Source organism: Physeter macrocephalus, chromosome 9 (genome assembly GCF_002837175.3).
Source record: "Physeter macrocephalus isolate SW-GA chromosome 9, ASM283717v5, whole genome shotgun sequence".
Lineage (NCBI taxonomy): Eukaryota > Metazoa > Chordata > Mammalia > Artiodactyla > Physeteridae > Physeter > Physeter macrocephalus.
In genome coordinates, this window is record NC_041222.1 from 35,212,525 (window position 1) to 35,233,454 (window position 20,930).

Here is a 20,930-nt window from a genome sequence, read left to right on the forward strand (position 1 = left end):
AACCCAATTCTAAGAGTTGAGTTTGAGTAGAACTTGGGAGGATTCATGTGGGGTACTTCAAATATGGTCTTGTTCTGGGAGATCCTGCCAAGCGTCAGGTAGTCTAGAAACTCTCTCTGGAGGGCACGTGGAGCTTCAAAACAAATAGAAGTTTGTTTTGAAAACAAACAAAAGTTCTTCTGAAATATTTTGAGAGGTTTTCTCATGCAGAGTTCTTGGCACATAGTAGGGGCCTAACAAATATTAACTGAATAGAAATCTAAATTTGTAATGATGATCTTCCTAGCGGAAGTATAGCACCTAAAGCCATATTTATGACAATCTGTAGTGGTCACAAGTATGGTATGAATACATTTCTAATGACTTTCTACTGCCTCTCACTAAACAGAGTTCTGTGTTGTTTTCTCTCCTCCTCTTCTTTTTATATTCCCCTCTTTCTTTAGAGTGGCCAGTGACACACATGAGAATTCCATCCTCTCTGGATAAACCTCATCATCAGAAAGATTACTGGTCCTTTGGCTGGTCATCAGATAATGGAGTTGGGGGGTAAAGCCCATCTAGGGTGATTTCAGAAGCCAAGGAAGCTTCAAGCTGTCATCTCATCTACTGATTACATAGAATGTCACATACAATTAAAAGCTAATTTTTATAATTCAGGTACTACTAGAAAATGAGCTTCTTTCACTCAGGACAGTGTCTCAGAGCCACAGACATATGTTCACAGAAACAAATGTGATCAGGTTAGCTCTCTCTATTGCTGTTTAAATCTTGATCATACGTTGGAAGCAGTAGTGAATTGAACAATTCAATTCAAGAAACTGAATTGTTCCTTGTTTCCGGTTGCTTGTATTTGAGGTATCTGTCACAGTGTGATCTAAGGACTGACTAAAGCCTATTTGGGGGAAAAAAAAGAAAGAAAATGAGCTTCATAATTTATCAATCAACAATCAAATTATTGAATGCTTGCTATAAACAAGACCATGTACTAAGCCCTCGGAAGGCTACAAAAATAAATAAGGCAATGGGGCATTGACCTGATCAGATTTGCAATGTCATAAGATCAGTTTAGCTGGATTGCAGAAAAAGGATTCTGGCTGGGAGAGAGAAGGGATTAGTAGTTAGGGTATTGCTTTGGTGGTTATAACAGAAGACAAACAACAGTGGCTTCCGCAGGAAAGATTTACTTCTCTCTTACATAAAAGTCTGAGGTGGCAAACAGTCCAGGAGGAAAATGTTCCTTTTATCTTGTGGCTCCTTCATCCCTTACTGTGCAGTTTTTTCCTGCGAGGTCGAACTCACCAACATCTCATTACCATGCAGACTGCAGAAAGAGGAAAGAAAAGGGAGAGGACAAGCATCTTTATTTGAAGGATGTGGTTCAGAGGCACACACGTCACTTTCATTCTCAGGCTAGTGACCAGAACTTACTTCAGAGGTGACATTGTAGTTTTGGCCATATGGAGCTGCCAGGGAAGTTGGGAAATGCAGTCTCCAGCTGGGAGGCATGGTGCTCAATTTACTACAGAAAGGAAGAAGGGAGTATGGATAGTAGGTATAATTAGCAGTCTCTGCTATAGGGGGCAAGACTGGAGGCGAAGAGATAAATTTAAAGACTATTATTTTACAGACATAGAAAACAAACTTATGGTTACCAAATGGGAAACAGGGGGAGGGATAAATTAGGAATTTGGTATTAACAGATACACACTACTACATATAAACTAAATAAACAACAAGGACCTACTGTATAGCATAGGGAACTATATTCAATATCTTGTAATAACCTATAATAGAAAATAATCTGAAAAAGAAAAAAATTTATATATGTATAACTGAATCACTTTGCTTACACATGAAACATTGTAAATCAACTAATTGTCAATTAAAAAATAAATAAGAAAAAAAGACTGTTATTAAAGAGTTAGTGGACTGAACTAGGTTAGTGACCATAATAAGGATTGAAAGAGTGTTTGAAAGGAAGAATTGACAGGACTTGGTAATTTATTGAATGCAAGGAGTAAAAGAGAATAAGGAGTGCTTAATTTATTCCTTAAATATGTATTGAATCCTTACTATGTGCCTAGTATTGTCCTGGGTTCTTGATATACAATGGTGAACAAATAGCCACTATTCTTGCCTTAAGGAGCTTAGAGATGAGGGTATGATATCCAGATTTCTATTGAAGCAAATTGTACTGCCATCCATCAAGATAGGGACTACAGAAGAAAGAGCAGGTTTGGGGGAAAGTAATGAGTACACAATCATCATAATAAGCTTGAGGTACCAGTGGGGCAACCAGTTAGTGATATTCAGGACATGGTTGAATACGTGAGTCTGAATCTCAAGAGGGGAATTGGAACTTGAGATAGTTATGTACTGGGGACCATCAGCACAGGTGGTAATTTGCAGCCACGTGAGTAGTAAGATTGCCCAAAGAGAGTAGAGTGAAAGAAGAGGGCCTCAGACGGAACACACTGTCATTTACGGAGGCACCTATAATGGAGGCTAAGAAGGAACAACTGAAAGGGTTGAAGGAAAACCAGGTGAGCTCAATATCATGAAAGCAAAGGGAAGGGAGTGATTTAAAAAGGATCAAATACTTTCAAGAGATTAAATAAAATGGAGACTGAAGCTTGGATGGTGGGAGAAGGAGGACAGTGGGTAAGACAAAGGACTGCAATGGAATCATTTTATTTAGACTTAAAGATGGGAGAGAATTGGTCATGTTTAAATGATGATGAGAGGGAGTCAGTACAAAATAAGACACTGGTGATAAAGGAGAGAGGATCAAGCTCCTGAAGGTGGTGGTTGGATGGACAATGGAGTTTATAGAACAAGAAAAAAAAAAGATTCTAAGTGTTAACCACTCTGATTTTAGAATTGCTTATTAGCACAGCTTACCTTGGCCTATTTTAAATAATACAAGCTCTATAACCAAAGAGCTCTCTGACTATACATAATTCTGTTTGTTTTCTGATTCAGTAGAAACTCTTCTATTACCCATATTCCTGACCTCAGAGTCAGAAGTTGCTGTTTGAGATGTTATTGCTGTTAAACATTAGATATCTTCCATCTCCCACCTTTGTTCTAGTGCATGATCTTAGGCAGTTACCTAAACTTTTTCCCTTAAGGGTTTTTAATTGGAGAAAACAGAACTGAATAGAACAAACCTTGCTCTACCTTGAATCAATAATGAAAGGAATCGCTAATAAAAGGATGGAAAGGTGCTTTGAATGGAAAGGATACGAAGCTGCAAGGTGCTTTTTTGATGGGTGCCATGAGAATGCAGATTATTGTTTCTTTTTCTTTCAAAGTTCTCAGTACTTTAATGAGAAAACTAGTAATTACTATACCCTGCCATTTGGTAAAGGATCTGTTGGAGAGGGTGGGTTTGAGATGAAAGTTGCATTGGTTACTTTATTGAAAATTTTAAACCATGTTCTTAGGAAAAACTATACCATTTTGACTTTTAGGTCTTAGACTAGAGCATGAAGGAAGAAATTTCTTCAAAATTACTTACAAAATCGATGTTTTGTGGATAAAAGATGATAAAACCAAACTAGATGGTAAGTATTAAGGAATCTTGGGGTTTGGACAGACAATTTGCAGCTACCTGTTGGACTTCAGAATTTATTTCTGGGTAAATCTAACCTCCCTGGACCCACAGCAGCTCTCTCTGGTGAATACCAGCTTGATGTAGGTCTGCTGGATCCCTTTCATTCACTCCTCGCCATAATTCTCCATTCTTTTCCACCCTGCTTCCTTCCCTGGGAGGCTAATCTCTGAGTCAGGGAAACTGACTTCCTTGCCTAATGGTTTCCTGTTGGGTTTGGCCAATGGGGAGCCTTCCAGGGAGATCAGAGGGAGAAAGGTGAGGTCAGGTATCTCTTTGTAGGGTGGCCTCAGGCTGCCTGTGCCCCTCCATCCAAGGTTGCTGCTCAACAGGACTCTCTCCTATGTGGTTCTAGTAATCACTTTCTTCCCTTAGGCCAAGGGGTGGTAACATCTCCGTTCCTACAAACCCCAGATTGATGTATTATTATTCCTTGAGGTTCACTTACACTTCCTTTATAAATAAATCCTCCTAAGTAGTCTAATTTAAATGTGTATTCTGTTTCCTACTGGACTTTCATTTGGCACCTGGGACATTTCTAATGCATCCCCGAAGCATAACAGTCAACTTTCTGCTTCTGCTTATTATCAAATGATGAACAAGGCCTTCTTTCCTATGATTTCTGAGCCTCATGCAGAGACCCAGGATAAGGGCCAGAAATGGTGTAAACTAAGAAATGACATAAAGGGTGGAGTACCAAGAGATAGGATTGGTCTTAGGATTCCACTCTGACCATTAAGCTTGGAGTGGAAATCAAAGATATGGTCAATGTATTCTTTGATAATAAAAACCAAAATGTTTACATTTTGGTGAGATCTAGTTTGATGTAGTTCATAAAAATTCTGTTACTTTTTTCCATAGAATTTTAGAGATGCAGTATAGAATTGTGGTTAGAACATGAAGTTTGGAGTTAGTCTTTCTAGTTAAATCCTGATTCTGCCACTTATAAGCTATATGACATTGGACAAGTTATTTAACCTTTCTGTCTCAGTTTCCTTGTCTGTTAAATGTGGGTAATACTATTACTTACATTCTAAGGATTTGTGAAGGTTAAAGTAGTTGGTATATGGAAGTGCTTAGAATAGCGCCCAATCCATAGTAAGTGCTCTGTAAATGTTAACATTATTATTTAGAACCAGGGCTTCCCTGGTGGTGCAGTGGTTGAGAGTTCGCCTGCCGATGCTGGGGACACGGGTTCGTGCCCCGGTCCGGGAAGATCCCACATGCCGCAGAGCGGCTGGGCCCGTGAGCCATGGCCGCTGAGCCTGTGCGTCCGGAGCCTGTGCTCCGCAATGGGAGAGGCCACAACAGTGAGAGGCCCGCATACCGCAAAAAAAAAAATAAAATAAAAATAAAAAATTTATAACCAGAATAAATCTTAGAGATTATTTAGACTAACTCATCAGACAAAGAAATAAAGGAGTAGAGACCAAATCACTTGGCCGTGGTCCCATAGCAAAGATTAATTTCAGGTTTATTCACTGATTCATTTGTGCAACAAATGTTTATCTCACCAGGATACCTGAGGTAACAAAAGCTCCATTAATCTGGCCAAGTCTATACAAATGGTTAGAGCCAGAGTGAGAACTAAACAAACAACAGTAATAGCAACAAACATAACCACAGAGCAAAGCCTTGGATCCCACCTGTTCAGGTGTCTTTCCCCTCATCGTGCTACCCATAGTGTCACCTAGCTGTCAGAATGCCCACCTTGGATTTTAATCAGTTCCTGTCTAGCATCCTTTGGAAAATCCACTACACTATACTTGGGGCTTATGATACTACAGTTGGTGCTGAGATCTTGGTTTTTGGCTGATATACAAAAATAAAAGAGAGCAAGAAATTCCCCCAGAGACTCCACAGCTGTGCATGTGAAACAGCACAAATCTCTCCAGCTAAGATCTAGAAACAAAAAACCCTCCAAGTAATTTATGCTCTAAGATTTCCCCCATGATCTGCATTTTCTAAAAGTCTCAGATGGTATGCTTTGTGTGTGTGTGCACTAATTTCATCCTCTTTGGTCAAACCATCTACTTCTGGGAGTGCAGAAGTCCTGCTGGCTAGGGAGTTGTCTCTGCCACTGGGAAGGACAATATCTCAATAAATCCTCGTTTAACTGTGAAGACAGCTGTAAGCCCTTTAAATTCATAAATGAAATTAAATTGCAGAATTCTGTAGGGTGGGTTTAATGCTACCCAAAGATTCCCCAAGTGCAAAGCTAATCCTTGAGTTAAAAAGTAGCAAATCTAAATGCTCCATCCAAGATGGATGATTGCCCTGACTGCCAGGAAGAAGAGTTAGATGATATTTAATCAAATAATAAAACAGAACAAAATCTGTTGATAACTAACGCTGGGTCAACATAGTACATGATGAAGTGTACAACTGAAGTAAATTTCCATGGAATTTGTCTTTGAAACAATGCCTTAGAGGACAAAAAAAGCTTTATATTTTTACATTTTAAACCTACAGTGAATAATTTTAATAAAACTTGCTCAGCTTTAGGGAGAGAAGTTGGTATATTTTTCATGGTCCTGCCTGGAAGTCAAAAGTCTGGTGTCTGAATTGTCTGCCTGCGCTCCGCAACCGGAGAGGCCACAACAGTGAGAGGCCCGCGTACCGCCAAAAAAAAAAAGAAATAACGTATAATCTAACGTATAATCTCTGTGTGCTCTGCTTTTTTTTTTAAACAAATTATTTATTTATTTATTTTTGGCTGCGTTGGGTCTTCGTTTCTGTGTGAGGGCTTTCTCCAGTTGCGGCGAGCGGGGGCCGCTCACTATCGCGGCCTCTCGTTGCGGAGCACAGGCTCCAGACACGCAGGCTCAGTAGTTGCAGCTCACGGGCCCAGTTGCTCCGCGGCATGTGGGATCCTCCCAGACCAGGGCTCGAACCCGTGTCCCCTGCATTGATAGGCAGATTCTCAACCACTGCGCCACCAGAGAAGCCCCAGGGAAGGGAAGCCCCAGGGAAGGGAAGCCCCCTGTGTGCTCTGCTTTTAACACACGCATACATAGTGGGGAGTTCGGGATTATTAACATTGAATCTGAGTTATAAAATGGAGTTTGTATTTTAGGAACACAACTATTGAGACAAATGAAGTACACCGTCCCATGAAATGATTGGAAAGGATATTTACAGTTGTTTCGGGGGGCAAACACTACTTAGAATTCAAAACACTTTCTCCATATACTCAGTAATGACAACAGTGGAAAATGGGGCTTTATGTTAACTTTTAAATGAGCAGATCTATATTACTTGAGCACATGTTATATATCCTCTCGAAAATAAAATAGCCTCCTGCACAATTTTATGAAATAAAGTTTGTCTTATTTCTGAGAGACATCTGCTCTATGTCATATGATTTGAAAGGGGTCAGCAGGTATTGTCACCAGAACTCCTGAAATTCCTGAATTACATTTAGTATCAAAACACACACACACACACACACACACACACACACCTACTTTAAATGTGGACATGTGAAGATCCTTATGAATTACAAATAGTAAAAACCTCTGTCTTTTCATTGAAGTAAGGATCGGCTTTTCCCTTTCCTTGTTGTTTCTTTGCACATCAATACTTAGGGGTGGATTCAAGGTTCTCAAACCCATAGGGATTGTTAAGGTCAGATATTCACCACCTCCCCCCAACTCCTTGTCCCTTTAAGGGATGAGATCCTAAATGTTGGAAGGATCAAACTCTCCCTACCTTGTAATCCTCACTTCAAAAGTCAAATGAAGATTTCTCTTGTGATAGATTTGCATTTTCCTAACAAGGTAAAATATCTCTATTGTTCACCCTAAATCAGGCTATTAAGGACTCTTTCAAACACACTTTACGGTTGTTCTACAGACTAGTCAGATTGTACGTATTTGGTCTAAATATTTGAGGACTCATCTCAAATTCCAGGAATTAGCCACTCCTGGAAAATTGAGCTTCTTTTTTAGGTGACTCTTCTGAATCAGATTTCTGATTTGCTTATTCATATTATGTTAGTATCAAAAACTAAAAGAAAATTGTTTCAAGAGGAACCACTAGGACAAAGAACTAACACATCTCCAATTGAGAATCTTTTGGTTTGTTTACTCCTGAGATTTTCAACACAGGCTAGCTTCCATTGGCTTTGAGTGTGTCTTTAACCAAAGAGATGGAGATTGAGGGCAAGCGAAAGATCTCATTGGATATAAAATCATCTTGTCCTCAATTGATCCGAGGGATGCGTAATGGGACTTTTTTAGTTATTACTTTCTCTTCTGTTTTATTCTTTCCTGCCTCATGATCTTGAATGCCAGCTGCTCTAGTTGGAGTTCTACCTAGAACTCACTCTGAAGAACAGATCAAGACATGAAATAAAAAGTTATTTTGTCATTTCATGTAGTGGAAAATCTGAGTGAGGTGTATATAAGCCCTCAATTAATGAATGATTCACCTGTGTGGTAGACAGAATAATGGCTCCCCAAAACATCCACATTCTAATTCTCAGAACCTGTGAATGTTAATTTATATGACAATAGGGATTTTGCAAATGTGAATAAATTAAGAATTTTGAGATGGGGAGATTAACCTGGATTATCTTCGAGGCCCTAAATGTTATCATTAAGTGTCCTTAGAAGAGAAAGACAGAGGGAGATTTTTTTGAATTTTATTTTATTTATTTTTTATACAGCAGGTTCTTATTAGTTATCTATTTTATACACATCAGTGTATACATGTCAATCCCAATCTCCCAATTCATCCCACCCCCATCCCCACCACTTTCCCCCCTTGGTGTCCATACGTTTGTTCTCTACATCTGTGTCTATTTCTGCCTTGCAAACCGGTTCATCTGTACCATTTTTCTAGATGCCACATATATGTGTGAATATACGATATTTGTTTTTCTCTTTCTGACAGAGGGAGATTTGACTACAGAAGAGGATAAGGTGATGTGATGATGGAAGCTGGCTTTGAAGATGGAGGAAGGAGCCACAAGCCAAATACACGTGGATACTAGCAGCTGAAAAAGGTAAAGAAACAGATTCTGCACCCAGAGCTTCCAGAAGGAACCAAACCTGCCAATATCTTGACATTAGCCCTGTGAAACTGATTCCAGACTTCAGACCTCCAGAACTGCAAGAACAAATTTGCATTGTTTTAAACCACTAAGTTTGTGACAATTTGTTACAACAGCAGTAGGAAGCATGTATCTGGCCTTCAGCATTTGGTTTTGTGTCTATACGAATAATTTCGAACTTTTATTTTGGATTCTTATCCACACTGACTGTACATACAATACCACATTGTTACAAAAAATGAAATGGATATTTGGCTGTAGAGTTCTGAATCTTGGCTTTAGTATGAATCACGATATGATATACATATAGCCATCTAATTTAGAAATTTAGGAATCTCAATTATTTTTATTTTAAGAATGATAGTAATAGAGTGTAATGACTTTGGGATTCTTTTTAGAAGCTTTGTCAATATCATATGTAAAAAAATGAGAGAGAAAATTTTCTAATTCCTCAAGTTTTATTTTATTTAACTCAAGAAGCAAACTAGTTGTGGATGTCAAGTGTTTCATTTCTATCTTTCATGGCATAGAGTGCTCAGTGTACTAGAAGTAATACTCAGTATGTGGAGTGGCAGGTAATCAGTTCTGGGACTGTGTTTTTCCAGTGAGATACTCTGAAAAACATTCAGCCTGAAAATTCCATTGAGCAGCTTAGAAAATTACAATTCAGTAGGCCCTTATATATCTGAGTTACTGTCTAATTCTGCCTGGAATCTTGTCTGTAAAAAGTGTTAAAAACCTGCTTATTGCTTTATGTAATAGAGATCTCAGGAATCTGATCTCTGAGAACTTGAACTCAGTGTTTATATATGTGCTATAGGCTCCATGGTGACTACATGAGATCAAGGCCCAAACTTCTCCCATGTCCCCTCCTATTTCCATGCCCATAAATGTTTTGTTTGCCTCTGAAATCCTCAGCGAGTCTAGAAGGGCAGCACCAACCTTCACCTAAGCACAGGATGGTAACTATTCACCGCGTCCTCCTCCTGTGGCCATCACCATCCCTATGGTGGTCACCACCATCTCCAATGCTAGTCTTTGTAGCACACTTAGTTCACAAAGAGCTTTCATTTCCATGACCTCTTCAGAAGAATTATTGGCGTTCAGAGCTGGATGGAGCATTTCATCTTGCAAAGACTCTGTGGAGAAATCAAGGCAGCATTATTATTCTCCTTGCACAACTCCCAGCACACCATGTGTTGCATAGTGAGTGTTTAATGAGTGTTTGTGGAACAAACATTTGTAAATAAGGAATCTACGTTTCAGAGAAGTTCTATAGTTTTCCCAATATCTGACAGGCAGAAAGGGAACTGTAGACACTAGAACACTGGTCTCTCCATCTATTACATGAGAGACCCCCCCCCAAAAAAATAAAGTCATATATAAACCCATGGAAATGTCTCCATGATGTCGTAGTTGAATAAAAGTCAGAGAGAAGATCAAGGCAATGATTCATCAAGAAGTACATGTCCATTGGTCTTATCTCACTGCATGTGAGGAACAGAGAAAAAAGAAATAAAATTGATGAGGCACCAGCTTAAAATAAAATCAGCATCATAATATTGTCACTGGATGGTGATGGAAAAAAAAGGAAAGGATTTAGCAGTGTCGCTATAGGTCATTTGTATTTTCTTTGTCCATTATTTTTCTCAGTGGGAAGTAGGAGTAAGAATTCCTCCGCTTTGTGAAACTAAAGACAGTTTCCTTTTCTAGACTTTCATTTTCCTCACCAGTGGTTAATACACAGCCAACCCAACTCGGGTTGATACATATGTAAATTCACGTAATTGTTTCTACTTGTAAAGGGAAAAGCTATTATCAATAAAATGTGGCAAGTGCTTTTCAAAATATCCCCAATCACTCACAGCAAGTGTGTTTAAACTGCTAAGGAACAAGGAAGGCATCTCTGAATCTTGCGCTCTGTCGGAAACCCAATTCTGAAATCACAAAACAGCTGGGGCATTGGGATGCCAATAATCAGTTGGAAAAACGGGGTGAAATTTAGGGTGTTACACAGAATGTTCCTTTGTTTCTACCAAAGATCTTAATGCAGATGGATTTAGCTTGATGAAGTTCCACAGTTCCAGGTGAAGGAAAGCTAAAGTTCACTGGACTGCTACAACAATCCAGTGAGGGAGAAATTATTTTCTTGGTTTTTAAGATGAGCAAACCGAGAAATAGAGAGGCTAAGGAACTTAATGGAGCAGCATAGCATTGGAGTTAAGAGTTGGGGCTTCAGTTTGAGTTCCAATTCTGACACAATCATTGAGTTAGCTGTGTGACCTTGGGAAGAAAGTTGACTCTGATCCTCTTTTTCTTTACAGATAAAATGAGGATAGGATTTTGGACTAGAACCTACTGCGCTCAGATGTTTTGAGGATTAATGTTAGACTATAACAATCAATTATTGTCATTAAAGTGATGAAGTAGTAAATCTCAGAACTGGGGTTCAAAGCTCAAGCCCTTCTCATTGCACCATGTCACCCTTTGGATGATACTCCCCAAACCCAGAATTTCTCATAGTGAGTTGTCTAAGATCAAACTTTTTTTTTTTTTTTTTTTTTTTTGTGGTATGCGGGCCTCCCTCTGTTGTGGCCTCTCCCGTTGCGGAGCACAGGCTCCAGACGCGCAGGCCCCGCGGCCATGGCTCACGGGCCCAGCCGCTCCGCGGCATGTGGGATCCTCCCAGACCGGGGCGCGAACCCGGTTCCCCTGCATCGGCAGGCGGACGCGCAACCACTGCGCCACCAGGGAAGCCCTTAAGATTAAACTTTAAAATGATTTTGTGCTCAATTTAAATCTGCTGTGGAGCAAGTTGCCTACCTAGAGTTGGGGTACCGGTTATGTCTTAATCTGAGTGCTATCAATGGCTGTAAGCATATGGGATTAAAGGCCATCAGTCCCACATAATTTCACGTCACAAGACATGAAATGGGTACCAGAAGATACAAATTGAGGTGTACAGCAGAGAATCTACCTATCTCGTTAGGAATCAGCTTTGAAGGAGACCAGCAAAGGGTAATTTTGTTTGTAACACACACACACACACACACACACACACACACACACACACACACACTTCTTGAGTCCATACTGTGTGAAAAACACCATGCAGTGAGGAATACAAAGATTTCAATACAGATAAAGTGCACACTATTCTACAGCTCATTTTGGCAGGAGAGCCAGTGACATGTCCAGTCCAAATCAAGGCGCACTGTGCCATGGATCTCACAATATGCTCTAAGAATAAGGAAGATTAATAACAGAGAATAGAGGAGGGCAGAGGAAATCTTCTAAGACTTCTTGGAAAAAAGAAAGGAAACATTTGGTTCTTACAATGTATTAGGTACTTTAGGAGTTGGTTTTTACATTGGGTTTGAAGGAATGATAAAATTCAATAGTTGGATACAGAGAGAGAGGGGGACTGGAGAGAAAGAGGTAAGGGAATGAATATGCCTGGGCTGCAGAGAGCAGGATGATTTATGTGGCAGAGAATTTCTCATCATCCTAGTGAATTCACATTTTCATAAGGACTTTTAATTACTGTTAATTTCAAGGTTTGCCTTCTTATCACGATATAGTCTAAGATTTCATTTAAAATAATGTTCAAATTGTTTTACAATTTTTCTTTTAGTATGCTTTTAATATTTTTGAAACCAGGAAAAGTTACTTTTAAGGAAATACCATATAATACCAAAATTAATTTTAAAGACAGGAAATTGTTTCTATAGATATGGTTTTAAAATCATCACACAGCTTTGAAAAGTTGTAAGAAATATTGCCTGGATCTAGTTTTTTTAAAAAAAATATTGTCTAAAACAATTTCCTCTTTTCCGCTGGTCTGCTTTACTGAGTCATATTAATTTTTGATTAATTTTTAAAATCTGCCTCTAATTACTAAGAAACATTTCTCAGTTGGTTTTTGAAAATATGAATTTCAATTTTGATTTTCAAAATACTTGATTTTATTTATTGGTTAAATTAAACCTAATTAGATAGGCATTATTTGTCCAGTTTAACAGATGTGAAAACTAAGAAACAGAGAAGTTAAGAAACTTTTCAAAGCAGTTTAACACTGTGGATAAGAGCTGGGTTTGAGCTTGCCCTGAGACTGATGAATCCTGGCTCCGTCACAAACTAGCTAAATGACCTTGGCAAAGTAGCTGAATATCTGTCTCTCTTGAAGTCATTTAAGCTAAGTAGAATTTATTTATCTAAGTTTTTTTTTAAGCATTTAGGCAGATAGTCTACACATCTGAATATTCGTTAAATCAGAATGGAGGTATGTATTAACCAAATTCTTTTTTCTCTTCAACAAATCTTTATTACGAACTTACTGTGAGCAGGTTTTACACTAGGGAGTAGAGATACAAAGATGAAAAAGATAGATACCTTTAGAAACTTTGAAAAAGTTTCCACAAATATTAATCTCAAACAGCAAAATAATATGTAGTGGGTCAGCTTGGTCTCTGACATTAAAATAAAACTTGCATGGACCCCATAGTACACAAATGTCTTGAGCTTCTTGAATACTGTCAAAACTACCGTTTCTAAATGAGTCTTTGTTGCCCTAATAGGAAACCACAGAGGTCCCTGAAGTGTACTTATTCTAACCTGCTATCTTGTGTGTGTGTGTGTGTGTGTGTGTCTTAAGGAGCTGGATATGAGCCAGGATCCCTCCAGTAGAGAGCTCTGACTTTTGTTCATTTGAGCCCCACTTCTTACTCCCATCCTCCACTTTGCATGGTCTTGGGCAAGTTCCTTAAGAGCCTATGCCTCAGCTCTCTCATCTGTAACATGAGGATAAAAGAAACACCTAAGTTAAAGAGCTGTTGTGAAATTACATGAGATTTCAGGATGTAAAGCATTTAGCTCATAGAAGCTAAATAAAAAAGCTCAGTAAATACTAGCTTTTATTATTGTAAATAGTTAAAAAGTTTTAACATCCTTGTGTTACATCCATGAGCAGAATTGTCAAAGTTAGAAAATGTGAAAAACACCCTATTTACCTTTGACTTATTTGATTAGTTGCTTTGTTCCCAGTGGTGAGGGGTTTTTTGGGTTTGTTTTGTTTCATCTTTTACCATTTTGCTTTCCAGTCTCCTACCTTCCCAGGGAGAATTGTGTCCTTTTTGTTCCTTGATTCTTAGAGGGTGGAGGCCAAAAGTGGTCTGGAGTAGCTTCAGCCTGGGGAATTAACTCCTGAAGGTTCTGTGACACTGAGATTACAGAACCTAGCTGCAAAATGATACAACTTTTCAAAACCATGTTGCAATAAAGTCATGCAGAAAGAACACTGTCATACTACTATAAATACATGCCGTAACAGCTTTAAAGTAGTAAATCGTATAATTTGCAAAGGTAAAGAAAAGTTTTAATGTTTTTCTTGGTTGATATGTATTAGCATATCTACAGCTATACATTTGATTTTGTTTTATCAGTTTGAATCTTAACATTCTCCTTCATGCTCCCCTGTACTTACTTTGTACACACCTTTGTCAGAGGAGACCATCTTCTGTTTCAGACTATCTGGTCCTTGAGGGCAGATGTATTAAAGTCCAGTGAGAAGACAGAAACCACGCCAATTGTTTTTACGGACAAAATTTACTATAAAGAATAAAAAAAAATTTTTAAAAAGAATAGTTAACTAGGTGTAAAGATGTTAATAACTGAAAGGGTAAAAAGAGAGCTCTGAGATATGACAGACTGTAGCAACTGCAGGAAGCAGCTACCACCCTTAGGGTGGTGAGTGCAAAGGGAAGAAGTTGGAATTTTTAACACTTAGACCCTTGGAGGTGACCCCCACGGAGCTAAAGCTCAGAACCTTCGGGGGAGCCTTCTCATGGTGCTGCTGTCTCTGAGATGGAGTGTGATAAGTCTGGTTCTTCAAGTGTTGAAAAGACTTCCAACGGATTCAGCTGCTGCCACAGGAAGGAAATGCAGGGTGAAGCAACTTTGCCTTCGTGATGCTTCCAGGAATTCCCAAGCAGAAAGAAAGCCCTAGAGGGAAAAAAGCAGGAAGGAGCAAATCCCTTCTTCTGTGTCCACCTTTGCTAACTCCCACTAGAGCCCCCATATTACCAGATCCAATATAAAGCCAGCTGGCAAAGCAGAAATGGGGTTTGCAAAGTCTCAGCCCCAGCACCTGAGAGCAGAGTAGGAAGGATGGGTTTGGAGATGAGAAATAACAGCTTAGTAATTGGTGTAGGCAGCAAGTAGGCAACTTGTCTTATTGTCAGCCCCTGGCATAGTTCCTGAACTACCGTACTGAATAAAAGCTTGTGGAATGGATATGTGTATAGTTAGATTTTAAAATGAGTTTAATAGCTAACATCTTAGTTCCGCTTATAAAAATAGCTGTCTTCATGTAGGAAAATAACGTGATAGGCCACTTTCATAGTAGAAAGTGAGGTCCCAATGGCTACAGTCTGGAAAGAGAAAAACAAAGAATTAAACTGTCCTTCATAAGGAGTTAGCGGATATTGGAGTGGAGTAGGGTGAGGGGCAAAGTAAGCAGCTGGAGAGGAGAGGAAAGATCAAACAGTCAAAGAAGAAAGTCAAGGCCAAGCAAACTAAGAAGGTTAGATGGGATGGTGAAAGGGAACCAGTGAGAAATTCCTCGTAGAGAGATGATAGAATGACTTTTAGAAATGATAAATATTTGAATTCAAATTTTATGACTATGAATCTAGAGTAAACTCAAATCTTTAAGACACTGACATTTGCTACTCACACCAGTTTACATCTGGAGTATATGCAAATAAAAAGGCAGGTTTTTTCTGGACATTGAGATGATCCATAAATTTAAACAAGTCTCTGGAAGCTGGAGTTATAAGTCAGAGACAGCTAGGAGCAACGAAGCCTCTATACATTGTTTGCCACTGACTAAAATTCTCCAGAGAGACCAGGGTGTGAGTCTATCACAGTACACGGGATGAGGCTATAGAAAATTTCATAAACTCTCAAAGATCAGAGGGGACCTAGCTCCTATCCTGGCAACATTCATGTTGTTATAATGTACAGTATTTAATGTTTGCCCTGAAGAACAAAATATTTTCATAAATATTTGGCTAAATGGCTCCATTTTTAAGTAAAGTGGGAGTTTACTGAGTCGATGCTTCATCTGTACAACTGCATGAGCTCCAGTCACCAAGTCGCAGATCTGAGTCTGCGTAGATTTAAACTCAGAATAAAAACACCTCCCCTATATAAAATAGCAGATGTAAAAATCCCTCAGTATACTGTGTAAAGTGTCACGTAAAAGTGTGATAGGCCAACATCATGGCACTACAGTAAAGTAATAGATTCTTAAGCCCATTGATTAAAATGCTTTTGGGAAGAGGTTGGCTTATCATGAGAAGGTAGAAGTGGGAAGAGCACTGAACTGACTTCTAGGTCTAATTTTCAATCATTTGCTTTTCAAATAGTGCTGTCTCAGTTGCCTTCTTGAGGAAGTAAATTTGCTGCTGCTTTCTGACCCAACTTTCCTATGTCTTCAGGTGACTTATAAAAGGAAGTGCTCCAGCTCTGGAGGCATATGGAGTTTTTCTGTTTCTCCTGTGCATTAATATATACTATTATTATACTATATATTAGTATATATAGACAAGGGGATGGGTAAATGTGATAGGCACCAATGAGTTTTTGAGAGAAAGGGGATAGAGATCGCAATGGCTCTTCTATAATGTTCATAGTTATTTGGGTATTTCTGATGGACTGAGATGGCTGCAACTGAGGTATTGATAAACTGATGAAAAAGGGTCCCTTTTCTTGCCGAACTTCTCAAGGAGCCCAGCAACATCAGCATCACCTGGGAGGTTGTTAGAAATGTGCAATCTCGGGCCCACTTCACACCTGCTGAATCAGAATCTTTGGAGATGGGGCCCAGCAGAGAGTGTTTGAAAAACCTCTCCAGGTGATTCACATGCATCTAAAGTTTTGAGGCGCAATGTTAGCAGACGAATTCAACTTTTCATTTTTTTTTTCTGTAAGGCAGGAGTAAGCAGGCTCAGGTCAGCCTGGGGTCCCCGGCAGGGAAGATGAGAAGGAATTTTCTAGAAATAACTAGAATGAAGCTTCAAAATTTTTGCCTATTAGAGAAATAGGATGTTATTTTGTTCTCCACACTGGCAAAGCAGATATATTTGATTCTCTGGTTCTTGGGTTAAAAATTCAGTCTTAAAATTTCAAGAATTTTAGTTCTCCAGTGCAAGTTATTAAAAAACCTCAAGTCTCAACGATCTGTGGTCATTTTTAGAGGTTATCAAGCTTCTAGCATAAAAGTTGAGATATGTTTAATCATCTGAAAACATGCATATTCTGAGTAGTTACATGCTTTTGCATTTTGGGGGGAAAATAAACTATTTCAAGGTAGATAGGGAAGACACAATACAGCTTTACTCAAACCAATATAAACAGTATCTAAAACTTTTCCTTTGAAAACATTGTCACTACACAAAAAAGGATTTGCCAACTAGGAAAAAGAAAAATTATATTACTATTTTGGAAAACTAGATGTTATTTTTTCATTTGGAAGGAAATGCCTAAGCTTGTAGACTATATTTACTTTTTGTTCATTATCTACCTAGTTTCAAAAAAGTTCAAGGCTACTACAAAAGTTCATGAAATGCAAAAGAGAGAAAGAGAGGAAGCTATTTAAAAAGGTAATAAAATTATGTGAGATTTATTCTTTAGCCAGCCCCCTTTGTAATTTTAACGCTTTCACCTTTCCCATTTCAGCATTATGGGACAGCGAGTCTCTGAAAGTTCCCCAAAAGTCAATGCTTCAAGTGACAGCCTGCTTTTCCTCCCACCACAAGGGTCTGCTGCTATGGGCTCTTGTCAAAGCCACAGCAGGAGGGCGGCAAGATGTGTGAGGTTCATTTGTCTTTGCTGCTCTTTGCTTTTAAAGTACATTTCCTCAGCTAGTTTTTCCTCTCCTTCCCCTCCCCCACTTAAGGTACTACATTTAAAAATAATAATTCATATTGTTGAAATGCCAGTTATACTGGCTGGACAGATTTGAGTAATCCTCTCCCTGGTTATAAAAGTAAAATGTGATCGGTGTATGTAGACAATCTAAAACAGTCTCAGACATATGGGGAACAAGAAAAAATGACTTGGGATTTCACCAATCTAAAGGTACCACGGTTAATATTTGGTGTGGTCTCTTCTAGTACATGTTCAGTGACATTAGAGGGTTGAGCTTATTCCCTCAATAGGATTTCATAAACATTTTCTATATGAGTTTAATTTCATAAGCATTATTTGTAATGATATTCCACAGTATGCAAATAGCATCATTTATTTAAACATTTCCCTATGGGGATTTAGGTTAATCCCTATAAAATAAAGTGCAGCAAAGTCAATGTCACAGAATCCTCACCTAGGTTGAATTCTTCAGCAGACTAAAGCTTCATCTTCTTAGGCAATAAATGGAGCTGCAAGTTAGTTATACAATGTCCTGTCCTCTCTAGCTAAGAAAAATGCTAAGAGAAGAGGAATATTGCTTTCAAGGCAAAACGACTTCAGTCAAGTAGTTATAGTCACATACATTGAAAGACTTGATCTATAGTTTCCTGAGAGAAAACCAGAGCAGTACTATGTTAAAAATTGTAAATTTTTTTTGATTTGTCAATATTAGATGCACACATTTGTCTCTCTCTCTCTCTCTCCCCTTCCTTCCCTCCCTCTCCCCTTTCCTCATTTCCTCTGTCCCTCCCTCCTTCCTTCCTTTTCTCATCTGTGTATTTCAATGTTGTGAATTCTTTTTGGAATGAATCTAGTTCAGCTGTGCCTGGACTACAGCTCTCCAGCTCCTTACTAAGCATCCATTCTCAGTAACAGTAAAACCATGCTGTCTACGAAGTTGCTGACAGGACTGGAAGTGGCTCAGATGGGAAAGTCTATTCCAAAGCACTTTTAAATGATGCTGCCATAATGAGATCTGTGACTTACAAGCAAAGCCTGGGTGTCTCGTGCACACAAAAGACCTGTTCCTTGTGGTAGGAAAGAACTATTTGGCTCAAACTAAACATAACCAAAATATCTTCCAAGAAATACTCTTTTAAAAATATTTTCATGGTTCACTGTCAGTTTTTTTGCATTTTTTGATAATTTTATAAAATCCTTTCTTAGTATGGCATTCTCAGCATGGCTCTTCAGTTTAGAGAAATGTTACTATAATAATACGACTACAGTTCTCAGAGGCTTTATTTTCTGCTTAATGATATATGTGCATATCATGTGACTGCTTGTAGATCATATGAATATATTATGGCTTAAAACTCAGAATTTAAATTTCATGGACTATGCTAAAATTCAATAAAACTACATTTGAATGCAAGGGGGAAAGAGCAACATGTGGCTTGAATTTTCCTTAAAATACACAGAGGATAGTTAAGGGGAAAAGTGCTTGGGACAGAGTAAATCTGGAGTTTTGCCAAACTCATAGCATTTAAACAATGGCTTAAGACTGAATTCAAATCCCAAGCAAATCTCTTCAATCTCCCCCAAAGAGTATAAGTTAGCATTTCAGCTTTTAAAGATAAAGTTAATGAAAATACTTTCAATGAACAAAATGAAAATGTTGGACTTGGAGAAACAGTTTTGCCCTTTGGAATTCAAGGACTTCCCACCTCCACTTGGATTCCCACTCTGCCTTTTCACCCATAAAGAAGTTATCACTGGCTTTTGAAACCATTTCTTTAGTTTCCCATTTTCAACATCTATGCCACCCTGCCCCACACCCCATGCAGAATCACATGTGCATTAGTGTTAGTCTGAGGAGCACTAACTGCTTCAAACCCTTGCCATATCATCCAAACCTAAACACGACCCCAAACTATCCTTTCTGCCCACCTCATAGTCAGGTACAATGAAGAATGAGAATTCTTATCAACGGAGGAGTCAAATCCCACCACAATTTACAAGGATCTCTGTATAATTTTGTGCATCTCAGAAATGGCAGTTTTGTCAGGTGAATGGAATGTAAGGGGAACTAGTGGCTTTGGTGGTCAATGTTTCTTTTCCTAAGGCATTCTGTTTCTGTCCTCTTCTGCAGTCTTGCTGTACTATTGCCAAGCAGGCAAGTGTCACCTTTGAGTCCCAGAGGGAGATGTGTTGATCAGCTTTCCAAGCCCCCCAATGCAAAGATGCTTGGAGTTCCGCAGTGCCACTTCCAGCTAACTGGCTCTGAGTCTGACGGATGCAACCAGCCCTCCCCGCCCTGGCTGGACTAATGCCAGTCTACTTAAGGAGATAATTGACCACAAGCCAGCCTGACTGACAGGCTTCCTAAGTGCCAGATGCCAACTGTGCCAATTCTGGCCTTTGCAGGAGGGCCTGTTCTCCTAGGGACCACAGCTAAAATAGCTTTGTTCTCCCTCGACCCTCAGCTCTCTTCTCATCTTCCCAAGGGAATGTAATCAAATAGATCATTCCAAGTTGTTTTCCTTCTTTTTTTATTTTAAGGGCAGCTACATGAAAATCTTTCTCCCTCCTCTTTGCCTCTCTCCCCATGTTTCTCAAGGTTCTGTGCATTCAGTTAAGTAGGGGACAGGCTAAACAACTACAGTGTTTTGTATCATCCTGGAAACCAGGAGCATAATTTCAGGTTATCTCCACCAGTACTTAGCAAACCAAGAGTGATTTTATTAGTCTTGTGAACTGAGATGATCATACATTTATAAGTGCCTCTATTTCTATCTCACTTATGTCCAGAACTTACTTTTTCTCTATTCCAACATGTAACTAGAGAGAGAATACCTGTGAGATCATATGAGACCACCACTCAGTTGAGAGTTACAGTTAGATTGCAGATCCATCTTAGTTAAGAGGGAGTCTTCAGGGCTCTGTCAGTATTGGGGGTTTAACTGGGACCTCCCTTAGGATCAGCACTTTGACAGAAAGCTCCTCCCCCTTTGTATATTTCCATGAATTCCCTTGTTCTCCAACTTCAATGCCATGCATAGCTTCCGTTGGGCACCAGGGTCTCCTCTTGGATGAAAACTTGAGTAGAATCATCTCTCAGCTCACTCTGCCTTCCCTTCTCCTTTCTTTCGCTCCTTACAGTAAAAACAAAACACAACAACCATGCTTTCCCCACAGAGGTAGGAGGGATTCCAGGGAGTTGGTGTGAGGCTGGCTTGCTAAGAGGGTCTGAGGAATGCGGAAGGTCAATTACTCATCCTTCTCTGCCGAGTTGGCCCACAGGCTCCTCTCTTCTCAGGAGGGGCTGTCACTTAAGCCAGTCCCCTGGGT